The following is a 17,477-nucleotide window of genomic DNA, read 5'->3' on the forward strand; positions in this document are numbered from 1 at the left end:
GCACACCTGAACATTATATGACAACTGAATTGGGATTATATACATAATTATGGCTTTAGCAGTGGTGCAAGATTACTATGAGTAAGTAGGTTCCTTTAGATTTCCAAAATATGATACCTTTAAATCAATCAAGAATTATTGACAAGTTAAGAGAAACGTATTGTGAGATGAAACCACAGCCTAGACCCACACAATTTGAGGATTCAGGCATGTGGGAAAAGACACCATCAGAGAAGGAAATAGAGAAATAGCAGAAAAGGACAAAAAGAACAATGCACAACTATGCAGATGTTTGATGAGATATGGAACAGAATAGATGGAGAAAAGCCATAGTTGAAGGCACTAGAGTATATCCAGCAATTTCTATTGAAATACCAGAGAAAGGGAAGAAGAAGAATACTCAGGGGAAAGATAAAGAGGAAAAAGAAAATGAGACCAATAGTGATTCAGTGGATGAGATATTAGAAGAAATGTTGGTTGGACGATCCACTCCTTATGCGACTCCAGTTGATAGTTCTAGGAGTAGTGCCACAACAAATAGTATAATAGCGACTGCCTCTGTAGAAAGTAAATTGGTACAAGTTGAGAGACCGCTTCAAATATCACAGTCTATCCCACAACAAGTTGCTCAGTCACAGATTGTTCATCTACCCATGGAAAATCCATCTGTAATGCATGGTCCGGCGCAAGTACCACAAATAGCAACCATATGGGGCAGTGCCTAGACCAGTTACAAATGCTCTAGCAAATGTTAATCTGCGTCTTGAGACACAAGGAGCTGTATGGGGTTTACCTATGACAGGATTTGACCCGACTTCACAAAATTCACAGACTGTTGTATCTAGACCACTTCTGATGGTTCAAGCACTAAGAGATGAGGGAAGGATTGTCCTTATGACACCAATAACCCAGGAAGAAAAAAAGTTGTTGGAAGATGGAATTTGTTCACCATAGTTTGAAGAAGTTGTACAGATTAAAATGACAGAGAGGACGGTGCAACTTGCTAGCTCAGAACCTGAAAAGTTATCTCATTAAATATTCCCAGATTAAAAATTGAGCTGGGAGAAATTATTAAGGGATGTTTGTATTTAGAAAACTTAGGTACGTATCAAGAGAAATAATTGGTCTACCTGTGTAGAGAAATTACAAGACGAGCAGTGACAACACAAATGAGAAACTAACTAAATTGGCATAGAGATATAAGATGGAGATTTCTAAAAACTCTCCTTTTCAGAAAACCTACAGGGTGCAAATAGATGATGCAGCAATTGAAACGATCCATTCTTAATGAATGCAGTGACACATCACTGAATTAATAAAATGTATTTTGAAAAATTAGAGAACAAAAGAGGCAAGAAAACAAGTGAGGAAAAAGGAACAGCCAGAATTATGAACAGAAAGAAAGGAGGCAGAAGAGGAAGGAGCTTCAGCTTATACACTGAGAGAAATGGCGTGAGGAGTGTATGGTCATGTGCCTTGGAGCATGGGTGATTTTGCAGCCTTTACGAAAATGTTACAAAAATTGGAGACAAACCTGTGCCGTGGTATAACCAAGTTGATTGCTTCGTGAACATTTCGAAAGTGTTGTGGATTGATTTGGATACATTCTTTAATAATGTATGGCAACGTGAAGAGCAAGCATGAATTCACATACTAACGCACAATCTCCTGTAGATATAGAGAAATATGAAGCAGTGATTACTTGCTGAAAGAAAGAGTGCCTCCAAAAGACAAATTGGTTATTGAGCAACACAAGAAGCAAGAGAGTCAGTTCACGATTATTACGAGAGTTTGTTGCAGATGTTTCAGCAGCACAGTGGTAGAGAAACTCTGAAGAAAAGGACATAGGAATTTGTATATCTCAGTTTGTTTTAGGATTAAGACCAGAGATCAGTTAGCAGATAACCCAAAGTGTAAATTGCTGGCAGAACAAACCGCTTAATGAGATCCTGAGGTATGCTAAATATTGCAGCCAAGAATTAAAAATGAAACAGAAAAATATTAAAGAAAAATGTATGTTGGTTCAAACCCAATTGGCGCAGAAAGGTTTCCAGAATTATTCTATTACAGGGAATCATTGAGGCATTCAAGGTTTTGTTGTTATTAGATTGGTTTCCAGGGGAATGCAGCAGCTTTTTGTCATTTACAAGGTAGATGAAGAGAAATACCTATTCACCCACATTCAGGAATGGAGGTTGCATCATAAAAAAAATGACTTCTTGTCACATCTGTCATAAAGTCTGCAATTGGAAGAGGGAGTGTATATTTATTCCTTATGATTAAGCCCAGGTGGGTAACTCCGCTCCGCCAGCAGAGTTTACGGAGTATCACCTACTCCGCGCACCGTTGGGAACGCAAAGTTCCGGCAAAATTGGACAACAAAGGACACAGTTTGATATTATTTTATGTCACACAGACCTATAGATTGTATTAAGGCTTATTAGAACAATTTAACCTGTTTGATGCGACCACTAGAAAACGTTTTTATTATGACTTTGGAAGAAAGAAACTCTAACCTGACATGAGTAAAGACAAACATAGTTATGTTTTGAAAAATGTTTGGAAGAAAGAGGAAGATGAGTTCAGAAAGAAAATGGTTTACCTAAAATAAAAATTGGACAGTCAACACAAAGGGAACATTTGTACTTACAGAAGAAGGACACCCAAACGAAAAGGACATTTGCAAGAAGAATCTGCAATTCCAGGAGTATATTTTGTTTGTGGACAGAATGCTTATTTTCTGCTGCCCACTGACTGGGAGGGTATCTGCTATTTAGGTGTGCAATTTCCTAAAATGTATCATGTGAATAGTATAGAGTCATTAACAATGACAGTAGCATGCAGACTTAGTACAGAGAGCAGAGCTCAATTAGTGGGAGAGTGCAGCTCATTTGGTGTAATCATTTCACCTGTATGTAGTCATACTAAATGGCAAAAAGATTAGAAAACTGATGACTGTTGTCAACACATCAGTAACCAATACATCTAGAGCTTTTCCCCCAGCCACAGATTTGGTATTACTCTATCCTTATTTTGATTGCAAAGCCATCCCAGTTTGGACACAGCCATATTCAAGGCAGTCTTGACCCTGCTCCCCATGAGAGCAGTCCAGCCCCAACTGCCAGGCCAGATCCTCCCTGGTCTGGAAAAAAGCATTCTGGGACTGGTTGTCAGGTATCACCCCTCATCAGCCAGGCTAGCATGAATCCATTGGGGGGGTGAGCAAGGGACCCATGCCTGGGCATACCCTTAGCCACTTAGCACGCACATAGCAGCATCACAAAATAAAATGATGGGTGGAGTTTTGAAAATTTTACAACCGTCACCCCAAGTCACAGATCTGGGTTTAATCCATCATTAGTTTGCTTGCCATGTCACCCCAGTGTGTACCCAGCCAAAAGCAAATCAGTCTGACCCGGCTTCCCATGAAGAAAATTCAGCCCGAACTGCCAGGCCAGGTTCTACCAGGACTGGAAAGAAGCATCCTGGGACCAGTTATGGGTTATCACCCCTCATCGGCCAGGCTAGTTTGAATCTACTGGCACAGTGAGCAAGAGACCCACTACTGGGCATACCTATAGCCACTTAGAAAGCATATAGCAACATCACAAAATAAAAAGATGTACAGAGTGTTTAGGCCTTTCAAATACTCACCCCAGTCAAAGATCTAAGTTTAATCCATCGTTATTTTTCTTACCACGTCACCCCAGTTTGGACACAGTCATATGCAAATCAGTCTTGACCCTTCTCCCCATGGGAAAAGTTCAGCCTAAACTGCCAGGCTAGGTCCTGCCGGGACTGGTTTAAATACTGAGCTTATTGCCATATACTTAATTGTTTTGGAAGTTCGTTCAGCATTAGACATTTTACTCACAGAAAAAGGCGGAGTCTGCAAGATATTTAAATTAACCCATTGCTCATGCGTACCTGAAAATAGTAAGAAAATAGAGGTATTTGCAAAGTGTCAGAGACACCTAGGCCCTTATTTATGAGCAACTTGTGCCACTGTTGTGTCAAAACTTTAGGGGTTCTTCAAGTTTACAAGGAGACACATGTGGACAAATGCGTCATTATTTGTTAGCATGCGTCAGTATATGCCTGCGCCAGAATCAACTGCGGCATGCAGAAATTATTGTATGCAAGGTAGGCGATCTGCTCTAAAATCCACCATAAAACTGATGCTGTTATATTTATTTTTTACCAATAGTGATGCATCATTGTCAGGCGGTGCACTGAGGCTGAATGCATCAAAAGTCCTGCACATCGACAACCCAGAAATAGAAAATATCTCTTGGGGTATTGTATATGAAGACAAGGCACTCAAAACAGTTTGGCAAGCTCCACTACACCATGGAACTGCTCATTCTGAAGCTCGGAGTTGAAAGGAGAACACCATCCTAACAAATACCCACCCCCCAACCACGTAGGCAGCACAGGATAAGGGAGTGCATTTATCAACAGTGGACTTCCATTATTGATCTCAGGGAAGATGAGGTCATCACCTACTACTGGCTCAGAGGGAATCCATCATCCAACTGCTACACCAGATAGTGCCAAGGCTACAGCCACCAACTTCCAGATCCACCAAAATCCCTGCGCAGGTCAAGCTTACGGCAGTTCTCCACATGCTGGCATCTGGTACAATCCAGATTACAGCAATCAGAGTGGCAGCAATCTCCCAATTAGCTTCCTCGGCCTTCCCAACCTCTGTGTGAGATGCCATCATCCACCTAACACCCCAGTACCTCCTACTACCAGCTTAGGAGGGATTCCATCATCCAATTGCTATACGAAATAGTGCCAAGCCTACAGCCACCAACTTTCAGGACCACCAAAACCCCAGTACATTCTTTTCCCCAACACACAACAACTGCATCTGGAGACAAAGCAAGGTTTCTAGGCCATTGCTGTTTTCCCACATGTGCTGGGTGCAATGACTGCACTCATGTGCAACTGATTCCCCCTGCAGCAATATCCCATTTCTACAGGAACCAGAAGCACACATACTCCGTCACTGCTCAGGCCATCGTGGCCTATCGTGGGAGTCCACCAATGTTCTGGCAATGTACTCTGGGAGTGCTCATAATGCCTGTTTCTTCAAAAAGAACAATTGGTGGATAGAATGCAGAACAATGTCATGCTTTCACCCCAGTATTGAGATCTGGGCCTAAATCCATCATATATTTGCTTGCCATTACAGTTTGAACCCAGCCATTTGAAAATCAGTCTTGACCCTGGACCTAAAGGGAAAAGTCCAGCCCTAACTGTCAGGCCAGGTCCTCCCTGGACTGGAAACAGGCATCCTAGGACCAGATTTGGAGTTTCTTCCCCCATCAGCCAGGATAGCTTGACTCCAGTGGCATGAAGAGCACGGGACCCACGTCTGGGCAGACCCGTCCCACTCGGGGTGACAAATTAAAGAAGAACAACTGATGGACAGAGTGCATAACAATGTCATGCATTCACCCCAGTACAGAGATCTGGACCTAAATCCATTGTTTTTTTACTCACCGTGCCATTCAAGTTTGGACCCTGCCATATGCAAATCAGTCTTGACCCTGTGCCCAATGGGTGCAGTCAGGCCCGAACTGCCAGGCCAGGTCCTCCCTGGACTGGAAGCAAGCATCTTGGTTCTGGTTTCGGGGTTTCACTCCACATCAGCCAGGATAGCTTGACTCCAGTGGCATTGAGAGCACGGATCCCATGTCTGGACATACCCGTCCCACTTGGGGTGACAAATGCAAAAACAACAATTGATGGACAGAATGTAGACCAATGTCGTACATTCACCCCAGTACAGAGATCTGGACCTAAATCCATTGTTTTTTTACTCACCGTGCCATTCAAGTTTGGACCCTGCCATATGCAAATCAGTCTTGACCCTGTGCCCAATGGGTGCAGTCAGGCCCGAACTGCCAGGCCAGGTCCTCCCTGGACTGGAAGCAAGCATCTTGGTTCTGGTTTTGGGGTTTCACCCCTCATCAGCCAGGATAGCTTGACTCCAGTGGCATTGAGAGCACGGATCCCATGTCTGGACATACCTGTCCCACTTGGGGTGACAAATGCAAAAACAACAATTGATGGACAGAATGTAGACCAATGTCGTACATTCACCCCAGTACAGAGATCTGGGCCTTAATCCATCGTTTTTTTGCTCACCATGCCATTCCAGTTTGGACCCAGCCATATGCAAATCAGTCTTGACCCTGCACCCAATGGGAACAGTCCAGGCGAATTGCCAGGCCAAGGTCCTAGCGTAGTTGGTAATAGAACGATCGATTTAACCCAGATCTTTTGACTGTTTGCATTGTCAGCATTCAATCCATCATTTGTTTGCTGTAACACTTTTCGCCCTAAGTGGGATGGGTATGCCCAGACGTAGGTCCCTTGCTCTTTTGACTGGGGAAGATTGATTTGCAAATGGCTGGGTCCAAACTGGGGTGGCATAGTGGGCAAAGTAACAATGGATTTAACCCACATCTTTTGACTGGGGGAGAATGTTTGCATTGTCAGCATTCCGTCCATCATTTGCTTGTTGTAACACTTTTCGCCCTAAGTGGGATGGGTATGCCCAGACCTGGGCCCCTTGCTCACTGCGCCACTGGATTCAAGCTAGCCTTGCTGAAGAAGGGTGACATACCCTGAAACCGGTCCCAGGATGTTTGTTTCTGGTCTAGGGAGGACCTGGCCTGGCAGTTCGGTCTGGACTGTTCCTATGGGGCACAGAGTTAAGACTGATTTGTACATGGCTGGGTCCAAACTGGGGTGGCGGAGTGGGCAAAAGAATGATGGATATAACCCAGATCTTTTGACTGGGGGATAATGTTTGCATTGTCAGCATTCCGTCCATCATTTGTTTGCTGTAACACTTTTCGCCCTAAGTGGGATGGGTATCCCAGACCTGGGTCCCTTGCTCACTGCGCTACTGGATTCAAGCTAGCCTTGCTGAAGAAGGGTGACATACCCTAAAACCGGTCCCAGGATGTTTGTTTCTGGTCTAGGGAGGACCTGGCCTGGCAGTTCGGTCTGGACTGTTCCCATGGGGCACAGAGTCAAGACTGATTTGCATGTGGATGGGTCCAAACTGTGGTGGCGGAGTGGGCAAAAGAACGATGGATATAACACAGATCTTTTGAGTGTGGAGAAAGTTTGCATTGTCAGCATTCCGTCCATTCTTTGTTTTTACTGTAACACTTTTCGCCCTAAGTGGGAAGCGTATGCCTAGACGTAGGTCCCTTGCTCACAGCGCCAGAGGATTCAAGCTTGCCTGCCTGAAGAAGGGTGACATACCCTGAAACCGGTCCCAGGATACTTGTTTCCAGACCAGGGAGGACCTGGCTTGGCAGTTCGGTCTGGACTGTTCCCATGGGGCACAGGGTGAAAACTGATTTGCATATGGCTCGGTCCAAACTGGGGTGGCATAGTGGGCAAAAGAACGATGGATTTAACCCTGATCTTTTGACTGGGAGAGAATGTTTGCATTGTCAGAATTCCGTCCATCATTTGTTCGCTGTAACACTTTTCGCCCAAAATGGGATGGGTATGCCCAAACCTGGGTCACTTGCTCACTGCGCCACTGAATTCAAGCTAGCTTGGCTGAAGAAGAGTGACATACCCTGAATCGGTCCCAGGATGCTTGTTTCCGGACCACAGAGGACCTAGCCTGGCAGTTCTGTCCGGACTGTTCCCATGGGGCACAGGGTCAAGGCTGAAGTGCATATGGCTGGGTCCAAACTGGGGTGGCGTAGTGGGCAAAAGAACAATGGATTTAACCCAGAGCTTATGACTACGGGAGAATGTTTGCATTGTCAGCATTCCGTCCATCATTTGTTTGCTGTAACACTTTTCACCCTAAGTGGGATGGGTATGCCCAGACGTGGGTCCCTTGCTCACTACGCCACTGGATTCAAGCTAGCCTTGCTGAAGAAGGTTGACATACCCTGAAACCGGTCCCAGGATGCTTGTTTCCGGTCCATGGAGGACCTGGCCTGGCAGTTCGGTCTGGACTGTTCCCATGGGGCACAGGGCCAAGACTGATTTGCATATGGGTAGGTCCAAACTTGGGTGGTGTAGTGGGCAAAAGAATGATGGATTTAACCCAGCTCTTTTGACTGGGGGAGAATGTTTACACTGTCAGCATTCCGTCAATCATTTGTTTGCTGTAAACCTTTTCGCCCTAAGTGGGATGGGTATGCCCAGACCTGGGTGTCTTGCTCACTGCACCACTGGATTCAAGCTAGCCTGGCTGAAGAAGGGTGACATACCCTGAAACCGGTCCCAGGATGCTTGTTTCTGGTCCAGGGAGGACCTGGCCTGGCAGTTCATACTGGACTGGTCCCATGGGGCACAGGGTCAAGACTGATTTGCATATGGCTGGGTCCAAACTGGGGTGGCGTAGTGGGCAAAAGAACGATGGATTTAACCCTGATCTTTTGACTGGGGAGAATGTTTGCATTGTCAGAATTCCGTCCATCATTTGTTTGCTGTAATAGTTTTCGCCCAAAGTAGGATGGGTATGCCCAGACCTGGGTCCCTTACTCACTGCGCCACTGAATTCAAGCTAGCTTGGCTGAAGAAGGGTGACATACCCTGAAACCGGTCCCAGGATGCTTGTTTCCGGACCAGGGAGAACCTAGCCTGGCAGTTCGGTCTGGACTGTTCCCATGGGGCACATGGTCAAGACTGATTTGCATATGGCTGGGTCCAAACTGCGGTGGTGTAGTGGGCAAAAGAATGATGGATTTAACCCAGATCTTTTGACTGGGGAGAAAGTTTGCATTGTCAGAATACCGTCCATCATTTGTTTGCTGTAACACTTATCGCCCTAAGTGGGATGGGTATGCCCAGACCAGGGTCCCTCGCTCACTGCGCCACTGGATTCAAGCTAGCCTGGCTGAAGAAGGGTGACATACCCTGAAACCGGTCCCAGGATGCTTGTTTCCTGTCCAGGGAGGACCTGGCCCGGCAGTTCTGTCTGGACTGTTCCCATGGGGCACAGGGTCAAGACTGATTTGCATATGGCTGGGTCCAAACTGGGGTGGCGTAGTGGGCAAAAGAACGATGGATTTAACCCAGATCTTTTGACTGGGGGAGAATGTTTGCATTGTCAGCATTCCGTCCATCATTTGTTTGCTGTAACACTTTTCACCCTAAGTGGGATGGGTATGCCCAGACGTGGGTCCCTTGCTCACTGCGCCACTGGATTCAAGCTAGCCTTGCTGAAGAAGGTTGACATACCCTGGAACCGGTCCCAGGATGCTTGTTTCCAGTCCAGGGAGGACCTGGCCTGGCAGTTCGGTCTGGACAGTTCCCATGGGGCACAGGGTCAAGACTGATTCGTACATGGCTGGGTCCAAACTGGGGTGGCGTAGTGGGCAAAAGAACAATGGATTTAACACAGATCTTTTGACTGGGGGAGAATGTTTGCATTGTCAGCATTCCGTTCATCATTTGTTTGCTGTAACACTTTTCGCCCTATGTGGGATGAGTATGCCCAGATGTGGGTCCCTTGCTCACTGCACCACTGGATTCAAGCTAGCCTGGCTGAAGAAGGGTGACATACCCTGAAACCGGTCCTAGGATGCGTGTTTCCGGTCCAGGGAGGACCTGGCCAGGCAGTTCGGTCTGGACTGTTCCCATTGGGCACAGGGTCAAGACTGATTTGCATATGGCTGGGTCCAAACGAGGGTGGCGTAGTGGGCAAAAGAACGATGGATTTAACCCAGATCTTTTGACTGGGGGAGAATGTTTGCATTGTCAGCATTCCATCCATCATTTGTTTGCTGTAACACTTTTCGCCCTAAGTGGGATGGTTATGCCCAGACCTGGGTCCCTTGCTCACTGCGCCACTGGATTCAAGCTAGCCTTGCTGAAGAAGGGTGACATACCCTGAAACCAGTCCCAGGATACTTGTTTCCAGACCAGGGAGGACCTGGCTTGGCAGTTCGGTCTGGACAGTTCCGATGGGGCACAGGGTCAAGACTGATTTGCATATGGCTGGGTCCAAACTGGGGTGGTGTAGTGGATTTAACCCAGATCTTTTTACTGGGGGAGAATGTTTGCATTGTCAGCATTCCGTCCATCATTTCTATGCTGCAACATTAATTAGAAGCTTGATCTTAAAATAATATGCTTATAAATGTTCACCCTAACTGCAGAGTGTTACAGTTTATTAAATGTATTACTTTATAAACAACATTTTAAGCAGAAATGTCAAGAACATCCTATATTCGCATATCTCCACATAAATGCTTGAATAGGCAGAAATTCTTAAATGGAATGCATTACCTAACAGGCTTTTTGTCTCTTAGTTAGTATAGATCATTGTTCACACAGTGAAACAAAATGAATTGTAGAAGGCTAACCTGTGCTCAAACACCTATGGGAACTAAGGCTTAGGTTTCCAGAATCTAACTACGCAAGAATGTTTGTTGTACATTTTTTGATAAATTTACAAGCTGCATGTATATTCATGGGAACGGAGGAACTGAACCAGCCCAATGATAAGAGATGCCACCTGATTGTTCCACGGATGAAGGAGCCTGATACAATGTCTGCAACATGTATTCATGCCTTTTATATTAGTGTGTGTTCCTAGAGAGATGTAATGCCTTTTTTCACCTTCTTGCTATCAAATCAAATCAAATCAAATCAGGTGTTTGTTAAGCGCGACTACTCACCCGTGAAGGGTTTCAAGGAACTGGGGGGTGTGGGCGGGGGGGGGGGGGTTCGCTGGTTCCAGTCCATCAAGAGGGGGTCTGTCGAAGAGCCAGGTTTTGAGATTTCTTGCGAAGATGGGGAGCGATGTTATCTGTCTGAGGTCGTGCTGGGGGGAGGGGCTGCGGGGGCAGCAGTGACAGGGAAAAACCAGCTGAAAAAGGCAAAAGGAAAAAGGCAAAAAGAGGGAGAAAAGTTTAAATAAGGCAGCAAAAGTGCAAGAAAGAGTGGAGGAAAGACACAGAAGACACAGGAGAGTGAAAGGGGGAGATTGAGATGAGGGTAAAAAACGAGCGAAAAACGGAGGAAAGACACAGAAGGAGAGTGAAGGGGGGAGCTTGAAATGAGGGTAAAACTACAGAAAAAATGCAAGAAAGAGTGGAGGAAAGACACAGAGGACACAGGAGAGTTAAAGCGGGAGATTGAGATGATAAAAAATCGAGTGAAAAACAGAGGAAAGACACAGAAGGAGAGGGAAGGGTGAGCTTGAAATGAGGGAAAAACAACAGAAAAACGGGGAAAGACCCAAAAGTTGAGTGAAGGGGGGAGATAGAAGTGAGGGAAAAAACTAGAGAAAAGGAGAGAAAAATCAGAGCGGAGCAAGAGACTCTTGACGGTTGTGGTTACTGCTGCTGCTGTTTCTCTACTGTCCTTTTACTGCCATTTCATTTTGACATATTGCTTCTGCAACTGTATGCTGATTTATTTTGAATTTACTGAAACTTGACTGATTTCATGAATTATGCTTTATGGAAGTTCTACTGCTTTAGTTTGACTTTTGAGCTTTATGCTCCTCCGACTTCACAATCTTTCCTTTTAAATCTGAACTCTTCATGGATTCTACAAATCTAAACTCTGATCTCTATCTTTAGTACAGGGAATTAGCCCTTTATGAATAGCACTTGAATGTATTACTTGATGTTTGAGTCTAATCAGTCTTTTTGATGAGATTTCTGTACACTTATTTGATTTATGGACTAATCGAAATAAAAAGGACCAAAAACAAACTTTACTAATTTCTTCATGAGTATAAAGGTTTTAATAACATTGTCTGAACTTAAAACTATTAATGCAATTTAATTTTAGGATGCCTAACCTTCTCTTTGCCTCATAATACGATATTCGAAGATCCATTTTTGGAAAAGAGAAGAGATAGGAGAATTTATGGGGCCAATCTATGCTATCACTGCCTGAGGCGTATGAATATTTGTGAGACATGTGAGTCATAAGGACCCGTCACCACATTCTGCAAAGAGGATATCATTTTGCATTAGCCATTGAGGGCATCTGTTATTTTAAAGTTAGTATTGGAGAATTATGTTGTTTAGAGGCAACAAGCATTATTGTATGTGGTCCGCTACATCCCACTTTTGGTTTTGTGCTTGGTACTTCTGTACCTAGTTACAGCCGCGGTCCGTGGAGGGAGTTCCGTGGGGCGGAAAGGCGGGGCGGGGGAGGGGCAGGGTGGGGGGTACTAAACACCGGAATATGGATAATTGGAGGTAAGTAAACAATTAAATAAATAAAACGAATTTCGTAGCGCGTGCTGCATCACAAAATGCGATGCAGCGCGCGCTACGAAATTCGTTTTATTTATTTAATTGTTTACTTACCTCCAATTATCCATATTCCGGAGTCTAGTACCCCCCACCCTGCCCCTCCCCCGCCTCGCCTTTCCGCCCCACGGAACTCCCTCCACGGACCGCGGCTGCCTAGTTATTTATCAAAGAAGTTTGCTTGGTGTGTAGAGGAGGTTAGAGCATTGAGGGCTCAGGTTTACAAAACTTACACAGAGAGCAGAACAGCACCCAAACATGCAGCACTGCGTTGAATGTAAGGGAAAAAGAACAGCGCCATATCTTCAGAAATATGGCACTCTCCTCCCCTCTCCCTAGCTCTGGCGCACTTTCAGGCTCAGGCGCGGTGCGTCCATTGGGACGTGGGGGCGTTGCCCCCCCGCCCCCGCACCCGCCCGCGCGCCCGCAGCTCCCTCCTCGGTGTCTCTGAACTTAGTTTACTTAAGTTCAGAGACGCCGAGGGTGGGGAGAACTGACAATGCATGTCAGTCAGCATGACGTCGGACCGTGGGCGGTCCGGCGTCATGTTGACTGACATGCATTGTCACAAGCCAGGGAAAGGCAGCACAAGTGCGCATGAGTGGGCATGGAGATTAATTTTTAGCCCGTGCCCAGTCATGCGTACTTGTGTTTTTACTGCCTTGCGCATGCCCATTAGGAGCCCCTCGGTCTCCTAATGGGCAGGCGGCGGGCGAGGAGTAGGCTGTGCCCTCAGCCAATCCTGGCGCTGCAGCAGCGCCAGGATTGGCTGAGGGGTTGCCAGTCACTTGACTCCAGTGCTGATGTCACGTGGTGTTCCGGACCGGTTTGCAGGGGCAGAGGCGCCAACGCGGACCAGGAGAAGAGGCGGTCAGGTAAGTGTCTTTTAATTTTATTAATTTTAATTTCTCCCGCTGCTGGTGGTAGGGTTGGGGTGGTGTTTAGGGTTAGGTGGTAGAGTTGGGGTGGTGGAGAAGTGGTTTTTAGGGTGTTCCAGTGGATCGACAGGAACAGGGCTGCTGTGAGTGGTAGGGAGGGGGAATTGATGGGTGTGCAGGAAGTTTGGGAGGAATCTATCTATGGGAAGGGTGTTTTTTGGCAAAGTCGAGGAAGGGAAGGAGCTGCCATAGGATCTTATGTTAAACGTGAGTTTTGCATGTTTTTGGGGTTCGATTGTAGGGTGTTGCAGGTGGTTCCGAGTGGATTTGCTTAGCTGGGATGAGAGTTGGGAAGGTCTAATTTTGATTGCAAGTGTTTTGAAGAAAATCCATGGAGGGGAAGGGGTGTTTTGGGCCTAGTTTCAGAGTGCGATTTGACGGGGCACTCCTCCAGCACTTTTACGCCCCGCCATTTTCAAATGTCACCAGCCGCCCCTGTTCAGGCTGCCGATCGCCACACACACACCTTTAAGCCATAGTGCAAGGGTGTGTGTGAGAGTCTATCATAGATTTTGTACTAGAAAGGTACAAATACTATGCAAAGACTCATTTTAAAAAGTTTCCCACATCGGATATGTGCTGTAAAGCACAGCACACAAAAAAGTGGGAAGCGTTAGGAGATACAAAAGCATTTCTTCGTTTTTACACCTGCTTCAAAAAGGCATTATTTTGGGGTGCAAAATTCTGTCCACTAATGTTATTATGTAGGGTTTGGTGTCAAAAAGCCTGGGTGGTTTCATGGAAACGCGCATGTATCCCCCATGCAATGGCAGCTTGATGCTAAGTACAGCAAAGCAGTGCTACTTTTAGGCAACTTTCAGAAAATAGCAATACAATATTTTGTGCGGGTTTGCTTTATTTTGTGACGAAAACAGCAAAATGTTTGTAAATCTGGGCACACGTATATGCAGGACCTGTTTGTGATGTTTGCCTTGGTCCTAAGAGCAGACTTGCTTTCCTTGTTATGCGAACCGAAGGTATTTCAAGTCTCATTAGTGGTTGATCTGTGGTTGGCTATAATTATATGCCACTCATGAATATTTAGCACCCGGCACAGCTTCATTGATTGTGAATACTGAACTGACAGTTATAGCGATGACATTCAGTGTTCGTGCATCATCGTCATGACACCTTCATTGGCTTAAATTACCAGTTTATCAGCAGAGAATTAGCTCTTGTCATGGATGTTTTAAAGCAAGCGCTCATCCTTTTAACAAGAATGTAATGTGCTAGCGTTAAAATCTTCCAGTGGAATCTAAAAGGTTTATGTGGCGACAATAGGTGACATAAATGGGATCAGTCAAACACCTATAAATTATACAGCAATTAACAGCTCAGTCTAAGCTTGTAGTGATGTAAAATGCTTCGACTATCATAATTTCGGGTGTATGAGTCTTTCTTACTGCATTACTTCAAGATCATGTAATTCAAACTCTAGAGTATTTAGGGGCATATTTACAAGGGCTTTATCTCCGCTTTTTTGGAGATAAAACAAGCGCCCTATTTACAAGAGGGTGCTAACATGCATAATCGCATGTTAGCACTAAGGGTGGGCGTAGTAGGCGTAGTGGGGCTACGTGAAGCAGCACGTAGTGTGCCCAAATCTACGCACACTACGCGCTTCGCGTAGCCCCACTACGTGCCACCCACCTCTCGCCCGCCCTTCTTTTAAATAATATCAGCAATATAAAATAAATTAAAGTAAAGCGACTTACCGTAAGCGCGGCGTCTCCGGGGCTCCCTCTTCTTCGTTTCTAATTTCTTCTGACAAATGCGCATGCGCGGACGCCCGCGCATGCGCATTTCTCGCAAGAAATGCGCATGCGCGGGTGTCCGCGCATGCACATTTGCCAGAAGAAATTAGAAACAGAAAGAGGGAGCCCCGGAGACGCCGCGCTTACGGTAAGTCGCTTTACTTTAATTTATTTTTCATTGCTGATATTATTAAAAGGAGGGCAGGCGGGAGGTGGATGGCGGGTGGCAAGCAGCTACGCTTCGCCCTTGGCGTGTGCGTAGCGCTGCCCTGCTTCGCCTACTTCGGAAAGTGCGAAGCAGGCAGCGCTACGTACACTACGTGAGCGAAGCGTAGTGCTACGCCCGGGGTTAGTTAGCACCCTTTTTCCCAACGCCTCAATTTGCATTTCCAATGACATGCAAAGTGGGCGTTACTGGGCGTACCCAAGATGGACTAGCTTGCAAATGTCGCTGATGTTTACATCACGATATTTACAAGGCTGCCCACATGATTTTAGCACACATTAGATTTTGAAAACGCCCATTTCCGCCAAAACCTAACGTTAGCTAAAATACTGACTTAGTCATCCCTAACATTATTAGCCTGTGGGTCGTATCAGCAAGACCCAAGCAAACCTCGCTATCTCTGGAATCTTTATCACCCTGGAGTAACGCGTTGTTAATAACGCGCTAGCAGGGCGATAAATACCAGAGATAGCCTACGATAATATAATTATCGCTAAGCACGGCCAGCGATAATTATCGCTGGCCGTTCTTAATATGCCCCTTATTTTTTTAACCTAGATCTCAACAGATTGTTAAATAGCAGTCTTTTTTTTTTATGCATGTTACTTGTTAGAGACTCCAGCAAACACATACTAGGAATACATAGTGAAATGTTTCTAAAATGTGTACTTTCTGGTTCATGATTTTAGGAACAGATTATTTTTTTTACATGTGTTAATTAATGCCTTCATTAAAATCAGCACAGGAAAACATGGTCACACAGCAATATAAAGTGAAAACGATTGCTGAAATGTATGTGCCTGCATTAGTAATTCTGACATTAGAATACATAGTTATTGCCAAGTTATTAATTCAACATTGGTATATAATCAGCACGGGAAGCCATAGTACGGAATGATTCGATTAAACTAAAATTATTTTTTAATTATAAAGCGTAAAAGGACTACAGAGGGCATGTGGGTGATCTGGATAAAGTGGAATATGGGGATTTTATTACACTTTTCCACTTGTCCTGCGATCTTTGTATTTTTTCTTCTCTAAGGATAGTCCTACATTTTTAACATTGCATTCTAAAATCTACCTACGAGGCTCCGTGTTTCACTGTCTTTGATTTCAAGACAAGGCTCGCGCTCTTCTCTCTCACGCTCACTCTGTCCGGATCCTCCTTTCATCTCTGGTAGAGGGTGCGCAGAATCGTATTCTCTTTGACAGGAATAGTATTTCATCTCGGAGGACTGGGGAGGGAACAGAAGTACTCCTGTTCACCAGTAAACCTCCACATAAATCCCAAGCGACAGGCCTTACTCTCAGTAAAGAACACGTCTCATCCCAAACCATGTGACCGTGGTGTTGGCATATGTTGTTAAATGAACGAGGGGGCATATGTTCAATAAAATGTTGAAGCAAGGAGCTGCGTCTAATTTGACAGCGTCGCGCTCTCACATTTTCAAAACGCAGGGATGTGCGGTATTTATTACAACACAGCGCACCCCAGTTTGTTTCCCAATGCTGGTGCTAAAATTAGCTGCCAGGCTCCAACGCAGGCCTTGCAGGGAATGATTGTTTATTTGTGGGAAGGTGCAGGAAGGTATCCTTTTGTGCACATAAACAATCCATAATATCTATTTATTACTTCTATGTGTGCTGCATTGTGCAGAACATATAGAAGTAGAAAATCGTCATTATTTAATGATTGTTTATGTGCAGGAAGGGACACCATCCTGCACATAAACAATCATTGATGGCTTTTTGCTCTTTCTATTTGGGCTACAGAATGTAGCACACATTAAAAAAGGAGAAATAAAAGCATTTCTCCTGGTGCACCTTTCTAACGCCTGCTCCTGCATGGTGTTAGTTTTGGGCGCAGCCACAGAATTACACCTCCTCGTAAATATGGGGCAACAGTCAAAGAGCAATGGGTGTTGCGGTGGAACGCCCAGAGCAACACCCATTGCACGCCCCTTTCATGCAGATACCTGTATGAAAGGGTAGCATATTTATAAAGTGGCGTTAAGCCACGAAAAGTGGCTTAACACCACTTTGTAAATATGGTGAAGTGCATACCGCCACCGGAGCATCAAAAAAAGTGACACTCTGGTGGCGCCAGGCGCTTGTACAAATGCCCAAATATTTCTCCTTGTGCAAGTAATACACAGTAAAACTAGAATTTAAACTGTTTTCTTTAATCTGAAAAATCTGTGAGAACAAACTTGCAGGTAAAATTCCTCACAGCCCTTGTTGGCAGACAACGTGCTAAAAAAATACATTGGGTCCGACTCTTAAGAAT

Source organism: Triturus cristatus, chromosome 5_1 (genome assembly GCF_964204655.1).
Source record: "Triturus cristatus chromosome 5_1, aTriCri1.1, whole genome shotgun sequence".
Classification (NCBI taxonomy): Eukaryota; Metazoa; Chordata; class Amphibia; order Caudata; family Salamandridae; genus Triturus; species Triturus cristatus.